The following is a 21690-nucleotide window of genomic DNA, read 5'->3' on the forward strand; positions in this document are numbered from 1 at the left end:
TGATTTCCCTCTTTCTTACCTCCCCCTTATCCAATATTTTTCTGTGATGATTGTCAGGTGTTAGTACAATTAAAATCTCTAGAAGATCAGATTCTCACTACTCTTTATTCTGGATTCCCAAGCTTTATGAAGTTTCAAATCCTATCATTATTTGATTTTGCCACAACCTAGCCAAAGGCCTATTGTGTGACATATTTCCCACTTCCAGTGGAAAGATTTTTTTAAAGTTAAAATCAATTGCAATTAATATTGTCATGGAATTTTGCAGGATTTTTCAGTATCCCCTGAGGTAATTGGAGACAGCTTTGTAGGCTAGGGTATGACTGGGCCAGAATTGGGAATCATTGCTTTCCTAACTATTCAATGCATTTTAAAACCAGGATAGATGGTCTAATTTCTTGTGAGACTTGTGTGGAGGGGGGTGTCACTCCAGTATAATATAGTAAAAGCTGGCTGAGAGAGTATATGGATTCAGAGATGTGTCTTTTGTATAAAGCTTTTATCCAAATTACTTTAAAGAAACAAACAAAAAAAAAAAATAGAGGCAGAAGGAATTGTTAACAAAATAAAATGATAGATAATTATCCAGAAGTTTTTTTCTTTAGTCAGAAAATTCTAACTATACTAAAATCAGTATTGAGACAGAGAAAAAGAGAAAGAGAGAGAGAGAGAGAGAGAGAGAGAGAGAGAGAGAGAGAGAGAAAGAGAGAGACAGAGACAGAGACAGAGACAGAGACAGAGAGACACACAGAGAGAGACACAGAGAGAGAGAGAGAGACTGAGAGACACACATACAGAGACTGAGAGAAAGACACAGAGATAGAGATACACAGAGACAGATGAGGGAAGAGAAGGAGAAGAATGTTGAATTAAAATGTTTTTCCTCTTATGGCATTAAATGTTGAAATCCAATTTCTTTAGGCATCTTGAAGTTTTCTACTATGTCTCTAAAGGGAAGTTTGAATGAGTTTTACAGAAAACATAATTTGCCAACAGATTCACCTTCTGAATTTGTGCCTGGAGCCTACTATATTTACCTAATTCATTTTTGGCTCTTGCCTAGCTCCAGCCATGGTGACACACTATGAAATGGATGCCAAGTTCTCTCTGATTGTTGGAACATTTGTAAAAGGCAGTCATGGATTCAGTAAATGCTGTAAGCCCTAGGGGCTGGGTCCTGCTCAGAAGGGGTTCTTCATAGTCTGTCCTAGGCAATGCCTGTAGGGTTGTTGTTAGTCTGATTAATTGGTACAGCTAGCCTGATGCTCTTTCACTGACCCAGGAAGGTAAATTAGTCCTTGTCCATGCTCAGACAGTGGAACCCAAGTTACTGATAAGATGTCTTAAGTTGAGAATCAGCATCTTCTCAGAATCCCCAAAGTCCTCTCTGAGCATTTGGACCATAGAATCATAGATTTAAAGTGAGAAGGGACTTTATTTAGTATCATCTGTCCCCAAACCATCATTTTACAAATGAGGAAACTGAGGTCCAGAAAACTTAAGTGACTAGCTTAAAATCACACAGTTAGAAACTGGAATAGCCTAATTAGAATCCTACTCATCTAGTTCTGTATCGAATGCTCTTTCTATTACAAACCTAATCTCAAATAGATAGGTGAAAGCACTTATATATTATCTTACCTTAACATAGAATAAGATTGGCAAAGCAATCCTTGTAGTGAGAAGGTTTGATGGTGCTGATCAAGTAGTGCTTATAAGTGTCTTACACTTTGTCTTCAAGTCAAATGAAGTCAACAGGCATTTATTAAGTGCCTACTATACACAGATCCTATGCTAAGTGCTAGGTATATAAAGAAAGGCAAAAAAACCCAATTCCTGTCTGTCTAATGGAGAAATATGAAAATATCCATATCTCTGTTTATTTTCTTTTGTCCCCCCTTCCCTCCCCTTCCCTTTCCCTCTATTCCTTTCCTCTACCTTTTCCTTCTCTTTCTCTCCTGTGTTTGTCTGTCTCTGTCTCTCTGTTTCTTTATCTCTTGTTTGGCTCTGTGTCTCTGTCTCTGTCTCTGTCTCTGTCTCTCCCTCTGTCTCTCTCTCTTTCTCTTTCACTATTTCTGTTTCTGTCTCTGTCTCTCTTACATATATACAACATGCAATCTCTTTTCTCCCTCCCTTTCCCCCTTCTGTCTCTCTCTTTCTCTCTCCTCTCCCCCCCTTTATATCAATATCTATATGTACATCCATACATATGTATGTAACACACACATATATGTGTTAGATTGGGGGTCATTTCAGAGGAAAGACACGAAGATTAAGGAGATCTGATAAAATCTTCTTGAAGAAGGTAGAATTTAAGGTTAGACTTTAGTTGGGACTTAAAAGAAGCCAGAGAAGCCAGGAGGCAGGAATGAAGAAGGAAAGAGCTCCAGATGTGGGGAAAGCACATGGAGTTGAACTCAGAAATAACATAATAAATATATAAAAAATTGAACTTGGTTAATAAGAGATAGTTGGAATAAGAGTGGAAAAAAGAAGGGTCTTTCTTGGAACAATATAGTCTCTCTATTGCAATTTGGCTATTGCTGCAATTTAATTCTTTCACGTAAAAAATTTCCTCTTTCTTATAGTATATAAACTATTTGAGGGCAAAGCCTGATTAGTTTTTGTCTATTTGCCTGGTGCCTAGTGCATTGCAGATACTCTTTCCCTTGGTCTCCATCTCCATCTTGGGCTATCTGTCTATCTGTCTCCTCTTCTCTCCCTCTCCCTCTCCCTCTGTCTCTGTCTCTGTCTCTCTGTCTGTCTTTCTCTCTCTGACTTTCTCTCTTTATCTCTGTCTCTCTCTCTTTCTTTCTGTATCTATCTCTTTTTCTCTCCTCCTTCCATCCTTATCAGAGTTGTGACTTGCCCAGGTTCATACATCTAATAAATATCAGGTGTCTGAATCCAGGTCTTCCCATCTCTAGGACTGGTGCTCTGTTCACTGTGCCACCTAGTTGCACCCCTCTCCCTTTTCCCCAAGGCAATTGAGGTTAAAAGACTGTCCAGAAGCACAAGCTAGTATGTCCAAGATACTTCTTGATTTCTACCAAGGAAATCTAGTTTAGGCTTAGAGCTATATAAGGGAAATATTTGTCTGGTGGCTTGCTAGGTAATTGACATTTTTGATACTTTTCAGGTTGACCTGTTGCTATTGAGAACTCTGCACATTCCTGACTTCATGGAAAACTCCCCTTCTTTCTTTGCAGAAGTTACCCAAATCCATTGTCTTGATTGCAGCAGGTACTGAATAAGTGTTTTCAAAGTTGTGGGATTAAATGTTGGCCTTTATTAGCATTGTGACCAGAGTGGCTGGAGAGGTGGAGAATTGTGAGCCACCTCCATACTTTTCAAAGCATGATGTCAAGGGACTTGGTGGTATTGAGCTACCATTGTTGATGTGAGGGCTCAGTATGTGGGAGAGGATTGAAGGAGGAGAAAGCATGGATCAGATTGCTAGGAGTTATAAATTGGCCATTATTGTTGATTTAGCAGTTTGGGTTGTCTTCGGAAGGTGACTCAGACCCATGTGAGGCTTCCTGGGTCTGGAAGGGTGTGGCTGCAAAGTCAGGATCCCAGTAAGACTTCCCTGATGTGAATGAGTCACTTTATATTTTCTTCAGGGTGCAGACCCCTGAGTAGGCTGACAAGGGAAACATGTATGTGTCCATCCTTCTTATCTCCATGGGATTTCTATATGTTGTAGCTGTCCTTGCACCTTAACACTGAATGGAAATCAGACTTTCTAGGATCAGGAGAATCTGTAATAATCTGCATGTAGCATTAGTCTGTGTTTTTAGCTCCACCAACCTCAGGAGTGATTGGAGAAATCTAAATAGAAATGTTCTGCCTATTTTCTATAGTACCAAAAGAAATATTCTTTTCTGTCTCCTTTTTGGAAGAAAGAATTCTCTCCTGAAATTAGATGTCTCCTAATGATAAATATGAGGAAAAGGAAGGAAACATTGTCATTCTTCTTAGGCAGCTATGGTACAATGGATAAGGTGCTAGGTCTAGAGTCAGGAAGTCGTGAATTCAAATCTGACCTGAGATATTTACTTGTTTTGTGATTCTGAACCAATCATTTAAGCTCCCTTTACCTGAGTTACCTCAGTTGTAAAAGGGTGATAAAAATAACAACAAAATTACAGAGCTCTTATGGTGATCAAATAAGCCATTTATTTAAAAAAGCACAGCAGTAACTGGTACTATATAAATAATAATTAATGAATAAATGTTTATTCCCTTCTCTGCTCTCCCTCTTAGACCATCTCCCTTTGCCAGAATTAGAGGAGGCTGAATGGAGCAGAGCACTGGATTCAGAGCATTAAGTTCTCAGTTCAGTTTCAGCCCTGTCAATGACTACTTTTATGACCTTTGGCATATCATTTTACTGTGCCTCATCTTCTGTATCAGAAAGAGGTTGGACAAAATGTCCCTTGAAGCTCTGAAATTGTGATCCTCTGGTTTGAAAGATATTTTTCACTAAGGTCTATAAACAGCAGCTCTGAACAAAAATATCACCATAGATCAGGCTCCGCCAAACCTTGATGGCTAAATGACGATTCACAGAATCACAGAATTTTTTTCAGTTTCATTATTCCACATTCAGGTTTGACCTAGACAGAAGTCATATGAATGTAATGTTTTTCCATTGGTGCTCTTTTCAACTTGTGTGATCTTGCTATAAATTTCCCACCCAACAAGCTGGAGGACTGCCCCAGAATTTTTTGACATTCTGGGGGTACATTGGAGCAAAAATTAGATTTCCCAAACTAACCAATCTCCTTTTCAGCTCATATCTTTCTTTGATATTTTATTTATTTATTTTATTTATTTATATTTATATTTTTATTTGATATTTTATTCATTGATCTTTTATGCCACTTTTCCTGCATGAACTCTTCATTGGTTATTTGTTTTAGTCTACTTATTACTACAACATGTCTTTCTATTGACCTTTGAGTCACCTGAAACTTCAATTCTCTTATTTTTTCTTTGTACAAGGCAAGTGTGGTTAAGTGACTTATCCTAGGTAACACAATTTCAATGATCTTTACAGATTGTGGTCTCATATTTATTTTCCCAATTTATTATGGCCAAGCTGGACAACTCATTCTTTCATGAACACATCTTATGTTTTTCCACTTCCATGTCCTTGATGTGTCTATTTCAAGTTCACAGAATGTTAAAAACCTAGAAAGCGTATTAGGGATTTACTTATCTAATGCTTCTAATTTTTCAGATGAAGAAATAACAATATCCAATACCACATAGTAATTTAAGGTTTACAAAGTGCTTTATATATATGTATTATCTTACTTTACCCTTTGAGATAAGTATTATAATTACCCCCAGTTTACAGATTAGGAAACTGAGGTAAAGAGAGGGAAAGTGGCTTGCTGAAAGTGATACAACTAGTGTGAATCTAAGAGGGAATTTAAATTCACGTCTTTCAGACTTCAATTACAGTTACCATCCCTACCTTCTTCCCACAAGAAGCTTGAATGCTGTCTCTGGAATCACCCTAGAGCCCTGATAAGTTTTTATATTATCTTGTCCAGACACAGGCGTCTGCCTCACTTCTAAGCCATCTTCCAGTGATGTCACCTGCTTTCAAGTTATCATTCCCACCTCCACTCCTGGAACAATTCTCAGCTCTGATAGGGAGCATTTGCCATTATCAGCCTAGATCTAAGCCTCCCTTCACAGCCAGCCCCCATACTTGCCACCACTTCCAGATCCTCTGTGTGTGTTATCTTCCTTCATTAGAATACCTTCTTCATGAAGCTTTCTTTCACCTTCTTATTTATGTTGTTGTTGGTTGTTGGTTTTTCAGTCCTGTTCAATTCTTTGTGAATCCGTGTGGGGTTCCTTTACAAAGATACTGAAGTGGTTTTGTCATTTCTTTCTCCAGCTCTTATAGATGAGGAAATTCAGGCAAATAGAATTAAGTGACTCTCTTAAGGCCACATAGCCAGTAAGTGTTTGAAGCCAGAGATGAACTCAGGAAGATTAACTCTATCCACTGCATCACCTAGCTTCCCTTCTCATTCATAAATGATTTTTAACTTTAAAATTCTGGTAGAACTTTGTGTTTCTTTTATGTATTTATGCTCTAGTAGGTTTTCTAGTTAATTTATGTTCATTTCTTATGTCCTTCCAAGTCCTTTAAGCACTTTGAAGACTAGGGCCATGTCTTCCTGTATTTAAATTTCTTTCAAGTTCTAGCACAGTTCTTTACACACAATAAATATATGAATTAAGAACATATAACTCTGTTTTAAACAGAAAAAAAGCTGAATTGGCATGATTCCTTCTTAATGTACCCATGCTGGGTTGTAGTGATTTCTTACCAGAGCTATAACTAATGCTATTTTCACTTGGGATACTGATATAGGGTAGAGGTGGGTGGGCACCTCAGGTGTGGTCTTTCTGGGAGGAAACAATATTTAGGCAGGAGCCAGTGGTGTGGCTTCTGGAATGAGGAAGTATACTCTGGGACAGCCTGAGGTTTCTATGCTGAATATGCAGCCACTAAGAGGAAGAAGCATGCTACTCCTGCTGTGTAAGGCAGAGCTGGTCAGGGAAAAAAAAAGCCATTTGGGGTCAGAGGAGGAGGAAGATTGGTGCCCTTGCCAGGGCAGAGCTGGGCAGGGAGGAGAAAGAGAGTACAATATGGCATCCTTTTCTCAGCTCTAGGGCAAAGCCCCATCTGCCAGATACCAGCTGCAGCTCCAATGGATACAAACCAAATTCTGTAAACTTCTATATATTTTTCTAGTAATGGACATAGAATTTGTAAGCCTCAATTTTGAAAAAAAAAATCTATGTTATATTAGTGTTATATAACTAATAAATTTGTATTTTTTTTTAAGAATGAGGAGCTATTCTGAAATTGAACATTTTTCTTCCAAGTCCTTTACTCAGAATTCTAGTTTTGATCATAACATATTGCAAATCAAGACTTTGATCCAGAGTTGACTAGTTAACTTCATCTAGGTCCATGAACTGACTCCCATTTCTGTCTAGCAATATGACAGATGAGTACTATTGATCACAAAGGACATTAAGTGCAAATGTATAGATTAACACAAATATATCATTACTGCTGGAGAAACAAAATGCAGGCTCCTGCTCTTGAGACTGTCTTCTTTTTGACTATGGATAGTCTTGAAATTTGAGTAAGTTGCTCTCTATTTCCTCATCTGTGAAATGTAGATAAGAGCAGTTCTTTTCCTACCTCACCTGGGAAGATTAGATAATGACTATAAAGTGCTTTGAGCTCCTTATTGGAAGGAACTCTATAAACACAGAACATTATTGTAACCCAGGGTTCCTCAATAAATGCAGATTACTTAGTAGACTATTAAGAAAGAAAAAACAAGGGACCCCTAAAACTCTATTTCCTGATGGTTTTGAAATAATGCCAATAAGTCTGCAAGTCAAATCCATTTTCAGTTTAATTTGGCTGAGCAAGGGTTAGTTAGCTGTGGAATTTTGAACTTTTAGTATGTTTAAAGTGTCTTTTATTGTTTTTATGCTGAAAAATTACATGAATGAAAGAAAAAAATTAAATGGAGAACCTCCTTTTGAAATAGTTCTGGCTTGAAGAGGAGGTAAAGGTAAAGGTCTCCAGGAACACATATGCTGCTGAGGTATATTTGCATATATCTGATCAGCACTAATGCTCCAGTGATTTTCATAGCATATCTTGGAACTCAAGTTGTAGCAAAGGATCATTGCTAATATTTGGTGACAGTGCATTCCATCTACAGATTTATTTTGGTTTTCAGTGACAACTTAATTTTTATCAGTTAAAAAAAAAAATCATTGTCCCCTAAAGTTAAGCAGTGATCTGTGGACATTGTTCTGACTGAAGGAACTATTCAGAATCCTCCCCAACAAAAGCAGTGATTTTTTTTTTCCCTTAGGAACCAGATCAAAGTCAGATCTCCCAGAATAGCTCACTCCCAGCTTTCCTTTTGCACATAGGTTCATAAGGATTATCAGGTTCTCCCTGTCCAGGTCAAACTTCTTTGCCAGAGAGCAATGGAAAGGGAAATTCCCAAGGAGTTTGCCATGCCTTCGATGCTGGTGAGCATTGAAGTAACATTTAATCTTTGGAGGACGTGGCCATAATTTGGAGAATCTCTAACTTTATTATCTCCTACATCTGCATGTATATTGTATGTCTGACTCCTACAGAATGAGGCCTCTGTTTCCTTTCTGCCAGTACCTAATATCAGCTTTGCCCAGGAGTCTGCTGATGAAGACTTCCTGTTTGTTTTGAGTCACTGTTAGAGTGATAAATATTCTTTAGCTTTCTCCTCAGAGAGAAAGAAACCAGCTGCCCTGAACTGAAGAGAAAAATGGAGAAATTCCACCAAATGGTCTCGTTATCATGTAGTTTCAATGGCAGCATAAAAATGAAAACTTATAAGCCTTGACAAAGTAAATAATTTATATATTAAAACATCTTTCTACAAGCATAGACATAAGCTGTTTGTCTTTAATCATTTAGGGAGTGATGCATCTTCCACTCTAGTTCTAATTCGGAATTGTTTAGAAATAAAAAAAATATGTAAACTTACACTACAGAGTAATGGTTGACTATATAAATAAACAATTACAGTTGTGGTTTTTGATCTGACCACAAGCTTTAAATGCCATTTTTGCATGAACATATAATGCTTCTGGATAAACAATTCTGTTTACCTCCTCAGAAGCATTGCTATGCTATTGTGTGATTTCCATACAGATCATATTGAATATAATATAATATAATATAAGAACAAAAGAATAGTATGAAATCATTTTACTAAGTAACAACAGGAAATCATTTATAACATAATTAGTTCTTTAGGAAAAATATTAAATTTCCAAACTATCTTTTCATTTATTTTTTTAATCCCTTCATTTTGAACACGTTGTGGTTTGGTGACCAGCATGTAATTCATTAGAGGGAACTAGTGGGGCTAAAGGGCTACTTAGAAGCCCTACAGTATCAGGATTTTGACCTCTATGACAGCAAATTCAGGAAGTTGTGCTTCCTTGAATGACTCTGCAATGGCATTATGGTTTCTTTCCTTTATTATCTTTGCACTATGGTACCCTGGCTTCCAAAAGTGCTAGGGAGTATTCGTGCAATGCTTCTGATTTTTGTTGTTTGATCCAAATGATTACAGCCTCTTGAGAGAGGAAAAATGAATTTGATTGAAGAAAAGGAGTCTTCTTGGAGTAGAGACCCTTCTAAGAAGAGGCTCAGTTTCTGTTGGCACAGGATGTAGTACTTGTCTGTTGGGCAAATTGAAAATTAAACTAGCACTCCTGTTTTATCTTTGTGGTATCCAAGTTAATAATTCAGCTATGGGAATGAACAAGATCCACTTGTATTATCATTGCTTCAAAGTGGCTGAATTTACCTGTAGTTTAAGGTGTAAAGTGATAAGTAATTTGTTGTGAGGTCAGGAGACAAATTAATTTTCTGACCATGTTGATGTTAGCTCTAAGATTCTACATGAAGCAGGCTTTTTCTAAATGAGAGAAGTGATCATAGGTCAATCTATGAATGTCTTTTTTATGCTTTTCTTTTTCTTTTTAAATTAAAGCTTTTAATTTTTCAAAACATATGCGTGGACAATTCTTCAACATTAGCCCTTGCAAAACTTTGTGTTCCAATTTCCCCCTCTTTTCCCACACCTCTCCTTGATGTGGAGTAGTTCAATACATGTTAAACATGGTAGAAATATACATTAAATCCAATGTATGCATACATATTTATATAATTATTGTGCTGCACAGAAAAAAAATCAAACCAAACCAGTTAATAAAAAAGAAAGAAGCAAAATAAAACGCAAGCAAAAAACAACAAAAAGAGTGAAAATGCTATGTTGTGAACCACACTCAGTTCCCACATTCCTCTTTCTGGGATCTCTTCATGATGGCTCTCTTCATGACTAAACAATTGGAACTAGTTTGAATCACCTCATTGCTGAAGAGAGCCACATACTATGAATGTCAAAGAACATATCAACATGCAATTATCAAAGACTTTCTCAGTTTGGAATACTTAATGTATTTAATTTTCTGGGATCAACACTTTCCTATTTAATAGTATAAACAGACAAAAAAAGCCTCACAATACATCCCAAATTCTTTAGTTATTGACATAGATATAATATATAAATGAGTACACTGTAAAACTGTTTGACTAAAAGAAAGTCAAATACAATCTTATATTATGATAGGATATTTTGCATCACCTTGGTTTTTGATGCTGTAAGTTGAATTTATAGTTTGTTAGAAATGAGGATATTGTCACCTCATTTCTACTTAGAAGTAAGATTTCAGAAAATGTTTAAAGTATCCTTTGGTGCTTCACTCCAGAGCCACCTTTTCCATTAAGCTCTCTGCCCTCCACTCCCTGTCAGAAATGATCTTTTTTTCTCCATAGGAATCTTTATAGCCCTTTTCATTTCTCTTGCATATTTGTCATGTTCTATTTCTTTTAAGGTCTTCCCCATAATATACCTAGATGATTATTTATTTATTTTTTTGATGTTGATTTTTAAACAGAATTGCAGGACTTTATATGTAACCCTATTAACTTTCATCAGCATCCAGGCCTTACTAGCCCCACTGATTCCCTCTAATGAATTACATACCACATTACCAATTATCAAACCACAATGTACTAAAATTAAGGGATTAAAAAATAAATGAAAAGATAGTTTGGAACTTTTAAATTTTATTCTAAAGGACCAATTCTGTTATAAATGATTTCCTGTTGTTATTTATTAAAATAATTTCATACTATTCTTTTATTCTTGTGTTATATTATTTCCAAAAAGTTCTGTATGGAAATCACACAATGGCATAGCAATGCTTCTGAGGAGATAAACAGAATTGTTTATCTTGTTTGTTTAACCAAGTAAATTTAGATTGTGATAGGTCCTTTTCACCTCAAGTTGCAGAGGGATTGTTGGAAAAATATGAACTCCAATTAGCCAGCATCAGAAAAATAACCAGTAGCACTTATTTTTGCATGAGGGAATGAGCTAGGCATGAAAACCAGGAGCAAAGAAAGGGAGTAGTAGGTGAAAGATGGATAGAATAAAATGTAGGTTAAGAGAGAAGAAGTGATATGCCAGTGGAACCAGCAGAAATGGGATATAGGAAGTTCAAACCACTTAATGTCTCCCTCTCCCCATCAAATTCCTGAATAGGTCACATATATTACTCATTTTTGTATCTTCCATGGTGCCAAGTATGGTATTTTAATAGAGTAGGTGTTTAATAAATTTACATTGAATGTTGAAAAAATGAAAGATGGAAGGACAAAAAAAAAAAAAAAAAAAAAAAAGGTGAATCACCTCTCCCCACATTTCCCCCAGAACACATGGATTTGGAAAAAACAAACAAACAAACAAAAAGATTTGGGAAGAATAGTTACTTGATGGTACAAAAGAAATGATAACCTATGAAACCATCATTTTAGGAAGAAAGTAAAGAAGAGAGTAAAAAAAAAAAGAAAGTTGTGATATTAATGAAGAAAGCTTCATATCACCTGTGGGTATGGACTTTGGTAACATTTTTGTAAATTCTTTCACGGAAGGGAAAAAGTGGAGTATTATTAGGGTGGGATTTGTCACTTATAAGATAGTAAAGTAGTGTGAAAAAACCACCCTTTACCTTTTTCAGTATAATAGAATATGTAAAATCTTAAGACTATGAACAATTTGAGAGCACAAACATCAGATCAGGATGATTAAAAGTTAGTAATTGCTAAAGGTTACTTAATTGAATTTGATGATAGGAACTTTAGATCTGGAGAAACTGTAAGAGTTTCCCCATATATTGATTGATTAATTTACAAGTGGTCATATAGCCTCTACTTGAAGCCTTCCAGTGATGGAGAACTGACAGTCAATCAGTAAGCCTTTATTACATATCTTCTACATGCCAGGCACTGTGTCAGGTACAAAGGACACAGACAAAATAAGATTCTGTTCTCAAAGGACTTACATTTAATTAGAAGAGACAACAAATCATCTACCAATATACATAGAATAAATAAAAAATAAATATATAATTGTTAGGGAGAGAAGTCATCACCAGTTGGAGGGAAGATCAGGAAAAACTTCTACATTTGAGGAATTCAGTGAATTGCAGGTCAGAAGGAAATTTATTCTAGGCATGAAGGGTAGTCCACAAAAAGATTGGGATTCAAGATTTAGAGTGCTTGTGTGAAGAACAGATTGAAGACCAATTTGGGTAGGGAAATGATATATAATTAGTCTGGAAAGATAGGTTAGGGCTAGGATGGGTTCAGTTGTTTTTCACTCATGTCTGACTGTGACCAAATTTAAGGTTTTCTTTGCAGAGGTACTGGAGCAATTTGTCATTTCCTCCTCTGACTCATTTTACACATAAGGAAACTGAGGTAAACAGGATTAATTGACTTTCCCAGGGTTACACAACTAGTGTCCAAAGTCAGATTTGAACTCACAAAGATGAATTTTCTTGATTCTAGGCCTAATACTCTATCCATTGTTGAACTCTATGGTGATAACTTCATTCTCTTCACCTTCTGTTTACAGAGCAATACAGAAGTATGTTGGCAAATGTATAATAACTGGGCTTTCTGAGAAAAGTGCAAGTACAAACATTTTAAAGTTTAACTTATATTATTAATACTTTATTAAATGTAAACAATCATAAAACAATAAGTCAAACCATGACTTGCAGATGTAGATTGTTGATTTCCTAAGAGAAAATGCTTTTATATTGAATTTCAGCTACCAAAACTGGCTTCAGCACACTTGGGCATCCACTTCCTATTTCTACTTCTTCACTTTAAAGTTATTCTACTTGAGGTAATTTTTAAAAGTAATTCTAAGGCAATGGATAGAGTGCTGAACCTGGAATCAAAAATAACTGAATTCAAATCCAGCCCCAGATACATGCTAACTGTGACTCTGGGCATATCACTTAACTGCTGTATGCCTCAGTTTCTCCATCTGTAAAGTAGAAATGATAATAGGATCTATCTCCCTTAGTTGTCATGATTAAATGATATATTTGCAAACTGCTTTGCAAAGATTTAAGCACTATATAAATCCTAATTAGTGTTATTACTGTTGCTACTTCTACTATCCTACTACTACTTACTGCTATTGCTACTACTACTACTACTACAACTACAAGTACTGCTGCTGCTGCTATTACTATGAAAGAGCTAATAGGTCTTTCTTCTCTCCTTCTTACCCAACTTTATCCCATATTTCTATTAAATACCAGGGTGAAATATCCCTCTTTCTTTAAACCATGCGTTGCAGTTTCTAGTTTTCTAATCATTATAGCCACTCTCCTGTGGAAATGCTTTGTTTGTTACTATTCTTTCTAATATCTGCTACACAGTATTCCAAGTATGTCGTGGCTAAGGTGGAGAGCACAGGAATGATCATATTCCTTCTTTGGGATCCTGTTCCTTTATCAATACTACATTAAGTTCAATTAGCTTTTGTTGGCTGTCATATCTGAACTGGTTTAAGTTGAGCTTTCAACAGACTTTTCAATAGAGTTTTCAATAATTAGTAGGTATTTGTTATATGAGTTGCCATTTCACCATACTTTCTCCATGTTTACTTGGGCAGCTGATTCTTTTTGAACTCCAAATTATGACTTTATATTTGTCCCCTTTAAGATTCACCTTTTCACATTCATTCTATCATTCTAGCCTGGAGGAAAAATCCTTGGGTCCTGAATGTCATCTAACCCATGAGTTTTCTTTTTCAGCTTTGTCTCATTTACAAATTTTATAAGCATGGCATCTATGTTTTCATTCAAGTCATTGATAAAAAAAAAAAAAAAAATGTTGACCAGCACAAGGCCAAGGACAGATCCTTGGAATACTTGGTTAACAAAATGCTCTCACATGTATTATCTCATTTGATCCTTACACCGTGTTTATTCCTGAAGTTAATGTTAGGTGCAAAATGTTCCTTGTCCTCCCTCATCCCCACTCCCACTACTAAAGTTTGGTCAACATTCTTACTCCTTTTATAAAATATTAAACAGTCACTAATACTTTTTCTATTAGTAGGTTGGTTGTAGAATGAAAATGCCTGTCATATTGCTTTGCCTATCCTTTCCACTAGTAGTGGCAAGATGATATTCCTTGTGAATTCATATCCCAGGATCCTAAAAGGGATTTTAAAAAAGAAACAATAACTGAAGAGCAAAAAATAAAAAGAAAAAAAAAGGAACAGGATGGGGTATATTAAAATTTTTATTGAACAAAAATACAGCCACTTAGCAAGTTAAAAATGAGAGAAGACCTCCTAGACAATAAAAAGGGGAGGTTAGGGGATTCACACCTATTTTCACACTTGCAAGGTGATAGGTTCTGCCCTGTAAAATAAAAGGATTGGTTTCACACTAAACACACCCTTGCATATTCCAGTATTCGTAATTTTATAGATCTAGACCTGGAAAGGATCAGAGATCATCTAGTTATTCTTCTTCCACTCCAACTTCATAATTAAGGAAAACTGAGACCCAAGGAGGTCAAATAGGACTTATCCAAGAACACACGAGTAGTTAAATATCAAAAAAGAGATTTAAATACAGATCCTGTGACTGTAGAGTCAGTGATCTTTCTATTATATCACAAAGCTTCCCATAATTTATTCTTTGTCCTGAAGAAGGAAGCAGCAGTGCCATTTACCCAAATGTCAGAACATGAAAAATACGATTGGCCTAGATGTTTGAGACACTTGAGTGGAAATCCCATTTTATAGGTATGGGAACTAAGATTTAGGAAATAAGATAGCTTATTGGTATTTTTCAGAGTAAGGCAAGGGCATCACTTCTATTGACTAGATCATATTGTGTCTAATTATGAATTAGTATTTCCCATCAAAAGTACTTATTGCATGACATAGCTTTTTCTAAAACTGTCATTTAAAATAAGAGGATAAAGTATTTGAGTAGGCTTACTGCAAGAGCCCATTTACTCAAAATTAAATTAGGTCAGTTGTTATTATGAATGGGCTATTTCCTGGGTTGTTAGGCACTTTCTGGGGCCACTTTAATACTTTTAGTAAGTCATTCCTCTAGTTACTGGGTAACTTTGATCACATTGAATCTGGCCCAATTTATTACATTTTGCATTATATTTATCTCATCTTATCTTCACTATGTATTAAACTGTTATCAGTGGAATGATTTATTCCAGCAAGTGACAAAAGGCAATATTCTTTAAGTGGATAATTATTTTGCCTTGTCTAAGCTAAACCATAATTTACTTTGCTCTTTGTACTACTGTTATTTTTTAAAAAGTTCATTTTACATTAGTTTTAGGTATACTATACTTACCTTTGTTTCCAAGTTTAAAAAAAGTTCTTCCAACAGATGAGTTTTGATTATATGAGAAAGACATCATATATGTAAGATTATGCATGCTAAAATATTTCATTGAGAAGTTAATGCTGTATTGCTGTAATTAAGCAATTTAGGTACTTGTTTCTTTAATAAGATAAACAGCACTTACATAAATAAAGTCACTCACTTTCTCCATCTCTACTCTATATTTAATTTTTTTTTTAATCCAGCAGTAAAGTGAACCAGAAATCAAAAGAAATTAAAACCACTCTTTGGTTTCACTGGTCATCAACTATTTGACTATGACTCATTGGCTACTCCCATTTTATAAGTAATTAAAATGAGGCATTGAAAGATTATGTAATCTCTAGCTATGCTGAGAGTTAACAGCAGATCAGAAGTCATTGGATTCTGAGGCTCCAGCCAAATGACATACACTACTCTGCATGTATATGTAACATTCCTACATGCAATGAAAATGTATTACAATATGGCCCTCATGTGATATTAATAGTCCACAAGAAAGTTAACCACAGAATGTAGAGGTAATTTAAAAAAAAGAGTTACTTTCTGCTTTTTCCTTTTCTTCTGGAAAGAAATTTGATCTGGGAAAAGACCAGTCAGGCAATAAGCATTTATTAAGCACTTACTATTTTCCAGGTGCTCTGCTATTTGCTGGAGTTACAAAGAAAGTTCAACACAGCCTCTCTTCCTTATAGAAACTGCCATTTGAACTAGTCTTGAAGGAAGCCAGGAAAATTAAGAGGCAAAGGTAAGGGGACAGAGTATTCCAGGTGTTGGGGACAACCAGTCCAAAGGCTCACAGATGGGAGAAAGAGTATTAAATTTAAAGAGTAGCAAATAGGCTAGTATAGTTTGTAGAAAGGATATTAAGAGTTCAGAGAGACAAGATCAAAAAGTAAGGAAGAGTCCAAAGTTTAAAGATGTTTAATACAAAATAGAGAAGCATATATTTGATCCTGGAACTAATGAGTTACTGAAGCTCTTTGGCTGGAGGAATGACATGGTTAGATCTATGCTTTGGAAAAATCATCTTCACAGCTAAAGAAGATGATTTATTGAAGTGAAGAAACACTTGAAACAAGGAGGTCAGTTAGAAGGCCATCACAATGGTCTAGGGAAGAAATGAGGAAGACCTAAACTAATGGGGTGATTGTATGAATAGAGAAAAGAAGACATAGACATGAAATGCAAATGTAGAAAAAAAAACAAAACAAAACATTTGACAATGCATTGAATGGGTAGAGTGAATGAGAAAGGCAAGTTGAAGAAAAAGACACTTTTCTGAGCTCTAGTCCTTGTAATAGTGTGAATGCTTCTATAATGCATTGGGGGTCATTTTGGACCTTAAAGGGACGTTGGTTCCCTGTGAGGCAGGCCTGTTTGTAATGAACTGTTGTCTCTCCCTTCCATATAGAGCTGTCTACTTTAAAGTAAGAGCAAGAGCTACAGTCAAGAATGTGTGGGAATAAATATAGATTGTGCCTATATATTTGCAACTAAATTGGTTGTGAGCAGCTGGTTTGGTATTTTCAACCCTTCAAACAATCTGTTTTGTAGGAATCAATGATATTGACTGTGTGGTGATCCAAATCAGTGATTAGCATGGCCAAAATAATTAGCTTAGCCCTGCTGTAGTTGGTCATTTCAGTTCTACAGTTATATAGATTTAGTCTTGTTATCTCTCTGCTGATGGCAAACCATTTGAACTTTATTCAGTCAGTAGTGCTTTCCCCTGTTTTTCTGTTATACTTGGAATTTTTCAAGTGTATAATTAACACCTAATTCAAGTGCCAGCTAATATTAGACATTAGTCATAAGTTGCCATTTCATGGTCGCTATGGCCAAATTAATTCATCATCCTATTTTGGAAGAGTCTGGTCCTTAGACAGCATATGTATGTATATGATACTTTTCCTGCTTCATGGAAGCAATCAATCAATCAACAAGAAGCATTTAAGTGCCCACTATATTCAAGCTACTGTGCTGGGCTCAAAGAAAGAGATGAAAACGAAAGTCACAACCCTCAAGGAGATTACATTCTTTTGGGGGATGACTCAGAACCTATGTTCTGCTGACATAGAACTCAAGGTTGTTTCTAGGTCATGACAAGCCTCAGTGTAAAACTTTGGTGAAGGATCATTAAAATCATTCAGTAATAACAAGAAGTTAAATAGAAGAAATAATACTCTTTAGTGATATTTGCCATTTATTTTTTTTTTATTTTTTTGTCCCCAGAGTCTTTTTAAAAAAAACTTATATATATATATATATATATATATATATATTTTTAATTTTTTTATTTTTTTATTCATTTTTCCAAATTATCCCCTCTCTCCCTCCACTCCCTCCCCCCAATGACAGGCAATCCCATACATTTTACATGTGTTATAATATAACCTAGATACAATACATGTGTGTAAATACCATTTTCTTGTTGTACATTAATTATTAGCTTCCGAAGGCATAAGTAACCTGGGTAGATAGACAGTAGTGCTAACAATTTACATTCACTTCCCAGTGTTCCTTCTCTGGGTGTAGTTATTTCTGTCCATCATTGATCAACTGGAAGTGAGTTGGATCTTCTCTATGTTGAAGATTTCCACTTCCATCAGAATACATCCTCATACAGTATTGTTGTTGAAGTGTATAGTGATCTTCTGGTTCTGCTCATTTCACTCAGCAGCCATTACTTTAGATGATGGCATGCATAAAGACCAAATAAATGAAAACTTTTCTGTTGATTCTAATCCTTAGGTACTTTCTCTAATGGTGAAATTCTAAACCATCTAAGCATTTTCATACTCTAATTCTTGCTCATTTATTTAAATACATCATCTGTAGATCATTTATGCATCACATTAAAGCAGATTTTGTTTCTTTTAACAATTCAGGAGGTATCTTCAGAAAGGTTAATGATAAAATGAAAGACTCCACATACATCATGTATGTATACCATAATACTTACTATCTTTTTCTATATCTATAAAACTATGTCCATCTATTTATAGTAGCACTTTTTGTGGTAACGAAAACTGAAAACAAAAGAAATACTCACTTAGGTAAAGGTTTAATAATTTGTGGTTCATGAATGTAATAAAATATTACTATGTAGTAAGAAATGACTAGAAGAATAAATACAGAGAAATATGAAAAGACTTCTATGAACTGATAAAAGTTAAGTAAATGACATAGGCTGAGCTAGGAAAACAATGTTAACAGAAAGAATAACAATCACAAAATAATAGACATTGTTACAAAATTATAAAGTTCTAAATCCACCCCAAGCACATACATATGCACCCCACCCCCATATCCTCCATACCCAAACCCAGACACCTACATACTTTTTAGAGGCTAGGATTTATAGGTATGGGGCATTACATATAATATCAAGACATTAATAATTTTATTAAATTTCTTTTTTCTTTAAAAAAATTGTTATAAGTGGCAGCTAGGTGGCGCAGTGGATAGAGCACCAGCCTTGAATTCAGGAGGACCAGAGTTCAAATCTGGGCTCAGACACTTAACACTTCCTAGCTGTGTGATCCTGGGCAAGTCACTTAACCCCAGCCTGGGGTGGGGGGGGAATTGTTACAAGATATAACCCTCTGGAAGGGAAGGGAAAAGCCATTCAGGGAAATCTAGGCAATATAAAAACAAATATACAATTAAAAAGGTATTAAAAGCAATTCAATGATATCAGTGCAGTATTGGAACTATCAGTTATTCTTCCCTCTTTCATTGACTTGCCCTCTTCCACTTATACATGTCCTATGTTACTTGTCTTTTATAACACTTTTTTCCGTTCAAATCACATGTAGTGATAAATGATTGCCTATTTACATTCATTAAGTATATTTTTATTGTTTTTTAGGACACCTGAAATTTTGATTTCTTTGAAATTTTAGCTACTTTCAGGATAATATTAGTATTAAAAAAGGTAAGTTAGCCCATGATCACTGAAAACACTATTCAGTTTTTCAAATTTGATCCAAACCAATATTCTCTTTGTGGTTTCCTGTTCAGTTTTAAGTTCATCTTTGGTTTTCTGGAGTACCTATCCAAGAAGAAGTTTTTATGTACTTACCTCTGGGACAAGCATTAAAGATGAACACATCTGAAAAAAAATGTATCCATTTATATATTATACATGTGGCTATATGTAATATAATATACACAAATATAATATATATATAATATAAAATATATACATACATATGCATATGTAAAATGTATACACACATATGTATATGTATGTATGTATACATTTTACATTTTATCTGTGTTGGAGATTAGAAAACTGCCAAAATAGGTTAGGTTAAACCTGCTGTAATCACATTTATTGTCTCAATCCAAACCAATATTCTCCTCATATTCTTCTAGTCAATTTAAAATTTACCTTTATTTACTTTCAGTGTCTGTCTAAGATCTATCTATTTATTTATCTGATTGTATTTCTGTCTGTCTATCTATTTCTTTGAAGGCACCAAAGATGAACCAAAAAATCATACATACATATATATCATGTATACATGTATGTACCCCCCACATATATACATATACATATACATATACATAACTATATATATATATAGTTAAGAGATAGGAGATTGTTGAAATAGATCTGCTGTAATCACATATGGTGTCTTATTGTTATCTTTGCCCTTTTAACTTATTTATTGCGACCTTTACTCTAAACAGTTGATCTGACTCCAGACTGACAGATGATTTTGTAATGACTGCTTTGCTAGTAACTGATTGTTTCTTGTTCTTTAAGATGTGATCTATTTAATTAAAAAACAAAACAAACAAACTCCAAAAAATGTGATTCTTTCCATGTCCAGTGTCTTCTGATTCTCTTTTGGAAAGGAATATTACATGTAATGTTTGGACTAGCTTTCTGGAGGTCCTCTGGATCAGCCCAAGACCTTGGTCTCAGTGGAGAAGTAATGAAGGCAGGACAGCCACCAAGAGGCTGGTCAAAGATTGGAGATTGGATATCTTTTTTTTTTTTTAAATACAATATATGTATACATGTCCAAACAGTTATTTTGCTGTACAAAAAGAATCGGACTTTGAAATAGTGTAAATGAAAAGATGTAATATCTTATTTCAAGTCCTTCTGTATAATTACATCATTTTACGGCATACTGAATATGTGTGAACTAGAGAACCATTACATCACCATACTAAGTATTAAATATATATGTGAACTAAAGAACCATCATCTCATCAATTCCACTGAGTTAACACCTTATTTCAAGTATACTTCTCTAGAATTCTAGCTCGCTACAATTACACACAGACATAAGACTTTTGAAAAGCTTGAGTCTTTGATATTATTCATTTCTTAGTTCCAAGCTTATTTTTCACAGAATCTTAGAATTTCCAAACATCATTATATTTCCTAATGTCCACTCAAATTTTCATCAAGTATTAAAATATATACCTCAATTATTTTGGGGTATTTTTATTATCTTGTCAAATTCTTTGTAGAATTTCTATATTTTATATTTTATTCTTCATAACAAATGGCAACACATGAGTTGTAGTTTTCTTCATGATGGTCTGTTTACTTATGTTCATCATTAGTACAAGGGCAGATGACCAAATGCCCAAAGAAATACCATTATGTTTTTTGTTATTGTTAATAGGATGAAACCAATTACTCCGACTCTTTTATTTGCTCATCTGAGGAGAACCTGTGAATCATCTTTCTAATTATCTACAATTTAAAAAAAATTCTTATTTATTGATGAAGAAACTCTCATTTTAGACACTCTTACTATAAAATTTAAGTTGACTTAAGACTGACTGAATTATACTTAGAGAGATATCATTAATGGCTTGACGTCAACTTGGTTTCTCATGCTCCACAGATCTATTTTTGATCCTGTACTAATTAACATTTTTGTCAATGACTTGCACGGTAGTAGATATGGCATACTTAACAAAATTTACAGATGACCTAAAAATGACAGGGTACTTTATGCATTGTGTGAAATTAGAATTCATAAAGATCTTGGCAGCCTAAAATGATAGACCTAGTCTAACAAGATGAAATTTATTAGATACCCACCCCAAATCCTATACTTCAACTAATAAAAAAAAATATTACAGAAGAACAAAATATAAGAGATGCAGTTAGACAACAATTCTTAAGGAAAATATCTGGGTCAACAGTTTAACATGGTAATCAAAAAAAAGTTCATGTGATTTTAGGCTAAATTAAAGAAGTATGACACCTAAAATACAATAGGTGATTGTCCCACTATATTT

The sequence above is a fragment of the Sminthopsis crassicaudata genome, chromosome 3, assembly GCF_048593235.1.
Source record: "Sminthopsis crassicaudata isolate SCR6 chromosome 3, ASM4859323v1, whole genome shotgun sequence".
Lineage (NCBI taxonomy): Eukaryota > Metazoa > Chordata > Mammalia > Dasyuromorphia > Dasyuridae > Sminthopsis > Sminthopsis crassicaudata.